This window comes from Gadus macrocephalus, chromosome 6, assembly GCF_031168955.1.
Source record: "Gadus macrocephalus chromosome 6, ASM3116895v1".
In the NCBI taxonomy this organism is placed as follows: domain Eukaryota; kingdom Metazoa; phylum Chordata; class Actinopteri; order Gadiformes; family Gadidae; genus Gadus; species Gadus macrocephalus.
In genome coordinates this window covers 2,926,549-2,932,548 of record NC_082387.1, presented here as the reverse complement: position 1 = coordinate 2,932,548, position 6,000 = coordinate 2,926,549, and the positions used below count along the sequence as shown (strand labels likewise).

Here is a 6,000-nt window from a genome sequence, read left to right as displayed (position 1 = left end):
TCAGGCTCTGTCAATCAGCTGTGGGTAAATTGTTGCTTGATGTCTAACTATCAAGGTCCTTTATGTTAAGGGTGATGTCCCAGTGTTACACATTAAAACACACATGACGTCACATGACTATTTTCAAACGTTTATTAATGTTCTTTGTTTACATTTAGCAGAAAGAAATTAAAATGGTGTTTGTGTCCGTCCGTCCTTTTCAAATGTTTATTTAATGTTCGTTTCCAGTTCTTTTTTTTAAATATAAATTTACATATATACATATTTACATTTAACAGAAAGAAATGAAATGTTCTGTGTGTTAGGCAAGGCAACTTTATTTATATAGCACTTTTCATACACAAGGGCAGACTCAAAGTGCTTCACATACAAACATTGTCATACAATAAAATAGATAAGTAAAAGAAAAAATATGCAGAGAAATGAGTAAAATAGAAAGTTAAAGGCATTTTAGTATTAAAATAGAAAATAAAGGCAAAATTAAAAAAGCTTTAGAAAGTGCAATGTATTTAAGATGTAGCAGAAAGCTAATGCAAACATAAAAGTCTTCAGGCTTGTTTTAAAGGTGCTCAGAGTGTGTTACCTTAAACAAATGTTCAGGAATGTTCGTTTCCAATTCTTTGATTAAATATTATAAATCAAATTTACATATATACATAAATATTTACATATATACATTTAACAGAAATAAATAAATGTAATGGGGTGTGTGTATCCCTCGGCCATATTTACTTGGCATTCAGGAGGTATGTGTCCATGTATGTGCTAAAATAAAACACCTAACCCAAACCTTGGGTTTCCTGACCACAAGTTGGTCAGTGGGTTCCGGGCGAATCCCCTGGAGCAAAAAGAAAAAATATGTCAGCACATAAATCATATTGTCAGTGTAGCAACACTTAAGTCAGTGCTAGTCGCGTCTGTCTATATACAACAACTTCGAATACTATTATTGAGTAGACTATACAGGATGTTTGGCTAGGCCTGAGGTATACACATAAACCTGTGTCCTTGGTCCACGACTGCAGAACACTGGTCCACGACAGAGGTGTTGGCACGCTTTTCTCCCCTGTGAAGTGGTAGTCATGTGTCTGGAAGAGCAGATATAAAACAAAACATGACAATCTGCAACAGCAGACATGAAACAAAACATTATCATCTGCAACAGCAGATCTGGAGAAAGAGAGAGCATTTTGGAACAGCAACAAGAAACAATAATAATAAAACCACACACAGACTGAACATGCAACTGGATCTGTGAAGGTCTGGAACCATGCTCTAGGTCTAGGCTATCCATTATGCTACATATTACGAGGTGGGCCTGTTGTTTGAATCACAAAATGTAAATCTAATTAAAGTGGTCAGAAAGGTAGGCCTAAGTAACAGTCCCATTGATTCACAAAAGACTGAAAAGCGAGATAGAGTTTGATTTCAGACTCAGGCCTGACTTCCTAGCACTGTAGCCTGCAGGGTGTGAGGCTCATCGTTTTTCTTCTGGGAACAGTAGCAGTTCGCCCGAACTGCTACTTCCAAATTAACTAAATCTGACACTGCAGTAAGAGGGAAAGATTAACACACCATACAGCAAAATGTATGGGCATTGGTAGCTTATGACAGCCACCCAGCCACTATGTTCTGACAGTAGCCTGGAGCTAATCTGACATACTATCGACACTTACATGTACTTACATGAGGTTTGGTATAGGTAGGCAGTGGCTACCTACCTATACCAAACCTCTTGGGGTTCGTCAGGCAAAGTTTCAGAGACACTCAAACTAAATATGTATTCCTACCAGTGTAAATAATATTTTGCGATTAATTAAAAAGGATACGTTTTAACTGACATGTACACTTAGTGCTATCTGTCAGTCAAGCTACACAGTGTCAACAGATTTGAAACACTTACCTATGTAATTTAAAATGTACTTCTCCCAGAATAACTTATATCCTTTGCGTAGTTTAGATTTTTCGACACGTAAGTGCTGATTTACTATCCTTAGGACGTCGTCGTAGGACAATTTAGGTAGGTTGGAGAGACTTGGTCCAAAGGTATCGATCTGCCTCCGCCATGGTAAACAGCTTAGCTAAGCTAAGCGGAAGAGCAGTTACCCTACTCCGCGAGCTTCTTCCGGTCTTCTATTGTTCCGTGACATAGGCCTGTGACACTAGGCCACATATTTAATATTTTAGGATACGCTGTAAAAATATTACCTGGTTTCAATATGTAAAGAATTAACAGGTATAATGTGGTGATCCTAAAGTACTGTTCCTACCTTAATGTGTACCTGTGGCCTTATATTTATATGTATTTATTTTATATTTATGACTGTTATTGTTTTCTGACCGGGGATCGGTGTTCCGCAAATCAGCTGACGTGCCTGTCAGCTGACGGGATGAGGTTCGAGAGGTTTTAAATACAAGGAAATGAATGAATGGGGGGGGCGGAATGAATGGAGGGAGTCTGAGAGGGACCTCTAACAAACGCCAGTCCAACGGAGAAAGCTTAATAGTGGAAAAGCTTTAAGAACCACTGAGACAAAGTCGACAACTCTTGCCGACTCTTTGGATACGTCGGTAAGAGCGATTTATACTTTTTGAAGGAGGTTTTTGTTACGACCTGGGTCATCTTGTTTTTCTTTGCCTGTCTTTTTCCCGGATTGCCAAATTTCCCCGGACGTAAGAGACCGTGGCTTGCGGAGTTTGGTTCGGGGACATCGGGGATTTCGTTTGGATATTCTTTTTTGTTTGCTTTGAACTAGAGGGAGAACGCGCGAGTGTGCGCAAGGGGCGCGCAAATGGAGGCCGCTTATTAACGCGGTTATCAGATCACATCGGCGGAAAAGACTTTTGGGGTATCTGGACTGTGGGTTTATTTGAGGGTTGTTTGGTGAATGTATATGAACTGTGTGTTTATTTGAGGGTTGTTTGGTGAATGTATATGGCCTGTGGGCTATTTGAGGGTTGTTTGGTGAATGTATATGGAGATATGAACAGTTTGAAAATATATGAGTTAATGTAATTCCCTGAGCTATCTCCTCGTTATTTGTAGTATTATTAAGTGGTCTCAAACGAACACAATCAATGTGCTTGGTTCTCAAATTAAGAAACTCGCGTTTCTATCGTAATAATTGGGCTAAAAGATTAGTCGAAGTGTTACATATGGTGGCCATTACGGGTACCAGAGTTACTTTGATTGTTGTTTGTGAAAAAAATATTGAGATACATTTAGTAATATGGCTCATAGAGAGGGAAGGACCTCTTTGCCTAATCTAAGGCCTGTATTTGGTGATCCCGATTTTACTGCAGGACCTTTTGTTACGAGAAGATCTACTTCAGATATATCTTATTTACTGAGCTCATTGTATATTAGTGACAATGACACTAGTACACTTAGCACTACACACCACATTGGTCATAGCCCTAATGATGTTCCACGCACTCCTGGTAATGTTCCAAATACTGTGGGTAGGGTTAGAATGGGTTTGGAGGATGTTGATAATGACGAAAATGATGTGGTTGGTAATGAAAATGATGTTGAAAATGATGATGATGATGGTGATAGTAATGATAATAATGGTGAGGATAACAGGGGGGCTGTTTGGGAAGAAACGGTTACACAGGAAACACAGACAGAGAGTGAGGAATTGGCAAATAACATCAATAGCCTACAAAACCAAGTGGAACAGTTAAAAGCTGAATTTAGGGAGTCTGTAACAAGTGCTGTAAATAGGGAGTTGAGTTTTAGAGGGTGGGTGGAAGAAAACCTGACTCAACTAGAAAAGCTCTTGTGTGATGGTATAGGAAAGTTGGACAGGACAGTGTACAATTGCCTTCTTCGTAGAGATGAACAATGGAGAAAACAAGTGCACGGGCTAAGGCCCACTAGCACTCCCGTACCACTGAGAACTATAGCAGTCTCCACTAATGTAAGCCCAATAGCTACCCAAGCTAGCCCAATAGCGACCCAAGCTAGCCCAATGGTTACCCAAGCTGGTCAGTATGTTGCAACACCTCCTGGCCGTATGAAGTCTGTTGCCTCTCCAATGTACCACAAGCCTCCTGTGAACCTGGAATTTCCCACATTCGGCCCTAGCAGTGAATCCTCTGATGTCTTACGGTTTATCGAACGGTGTGAAAACTTTCTAGAAATGAGACCCATTACTTCTCATGAGCTAATGGGTGCGCTATCCTCAGTTTTAAAGGGCTCAGCACTCAGTTGGTGGAAAGCTACCAAGAGTCAGGTACATGATTGGATCTCATTCAGAGAAGCCTTTCTAGCAGCTTTCCTATCCACGGATTACTTGAGTGAAGTGGAGGAGAAGTTGAGAACCACCGTTCAGAAGCCAGACCAGTGCCTCCGAGATTTCGCCTATGACTACCAGGATTTATGTCTGAAATGGAAGCAGGACATGCCTGAAGAAGAGATTGTAAGGCGTATCTTGAATAATAGCAATCCTAAAATAGCGGGGTGCCTCCGTGGGACGGTGACAACCGTGGCACAACTGGTGAAGGTGGGCTCTATGGTGGAGAAGGACTGCTCTGGAGCCAAGGAGTACTGGCAGAAGGTGCATGCTAGTTCAGATAGACAAGAAAAAAAAACATCAGATAAAAGGAGCAAGCATGGAGCAGCTGAATTAACGGTAGTTCAACATCAAACACACAGAGATAAAGATCAACAGGGTCTACTGTTAGTTCCCATTACCATCAGAGGCATGCAGGGAGACGCTGTAGTAGACACAGGCAGCACTTTCACATTGATGAAGCAGAGTCTATGGCGACAGGTGACAGCAGCAGATGAAAACTTCCTACCAGCAGAGAGACAGAGGTTCGTCATGGCAGACGGGACCACACACCAAGCCCTGGGGAAGAAAACTATTTGCCTCGATTGGCATGGCAAACAATGGCCTGCTGAAGTACACGTGATGGATGACCGTCACCTTGCTTTCCCTGTGATTCTAGGCCTAGACTTCCTAGCTACTACCGGTGTTCTCATTCATCTGGCTAAGAACAGTTATGGACTAAAGACAGATAGAGGCTACACCTATCATACCTTTAAACGACAACCTCTCACCACTACTGGGTGGAACAACAACAGTCTTAGCTCTCTAGAGGGGGTACACCTCTACTATGCCCTGCCTCCGGGTGCTTACCATCAGTGTTGGGTCTCCTCTACAACAGAAACCCCATCTCCCAGGCATGATTCTAACTGGCCTGAAGGGCTTCAGCAACTTATGGAGAACTGGCCGACGGTTACCTCTGGGAAGCTGGGAAAAACTGAGGTGGAGAAGCATGCCATCTTCCTGCAAGATGAAGTTCCTGTCCGGAGCAAGGCATATCGGGTATCTCCTCTGAAGAAGAGAATAGTAGAAGAACATGTGGAGAAAATGCTGGCTGAGGACATCATCGAACCATCACAATCTGCCTGGTCCTCACCTGTGGTTCTCGTCAACAAACCTGATGGATCCTATAGGTTTTGTGTAGATTACAGGAGAGTGAATGCCAAGACCTTGCCTGATGCATATCCAATGCCCATCATACACGACATTCTTGAATCATTGGAGGGAGCCTCTTGGTTCAGTTCATTGGATTTGCAATCGGGATATTGGCAGATGGCAATGACAAAAGAAAGCAAGCCTAAGACTGCATTTATAACATCACTAGGGCTGTTCCAGTTCAAATCCATGCCTTTCGGTCTCCGAAATGCTGCTGCGAGCTTTCAAAGGCTAATGGAGCGGGTCCTAGGGAATTTGAGAGGAAAGATGTGTTTTGTGTACATAGACGACATCATTGTGTACTCTCATTCCCGCCACAACCACATACAGGATCTGGCTGCAGTCTTCCAAAGGCTGCAAGAAGCAAACCTCAGCCTTAACATGAAGAAGTGCCACTTTTTCAAACAGGAACTTAAGTTTCTTGGCCACCTTGTCTCAGACAGAGGGGTGGAGGTGGACCCAGCTAAAACACAGGCTGTGGCTGACTTCCCTACTCCCAAGGACTTAAAGG

General features: G+C 42.4%; 1 long non-coding RNA gene across 1 annotated transcript; it reads right to left on the bottom strand.

Annotated features, from left to right (window-relative positions):
• Positions 1-244: 244 nt before the first annotated feature.
• On the bottom strand, positions 245-1,231 carry LOC132459230 (uncharacterized). Its single transcript, XR_009526161.1, has 2 exons — positions 1,001-1,231; positions 245-838 (listed from the first exon to the last, which is right to left on the bottom strand). It is a non-coding gene; the product is annotated as an uncharacterized LOC132459230 (long non-coding RNA).
• Between the last annotated feature and the right edge of the window lie 4,769 nt (positions 1,232-6,000).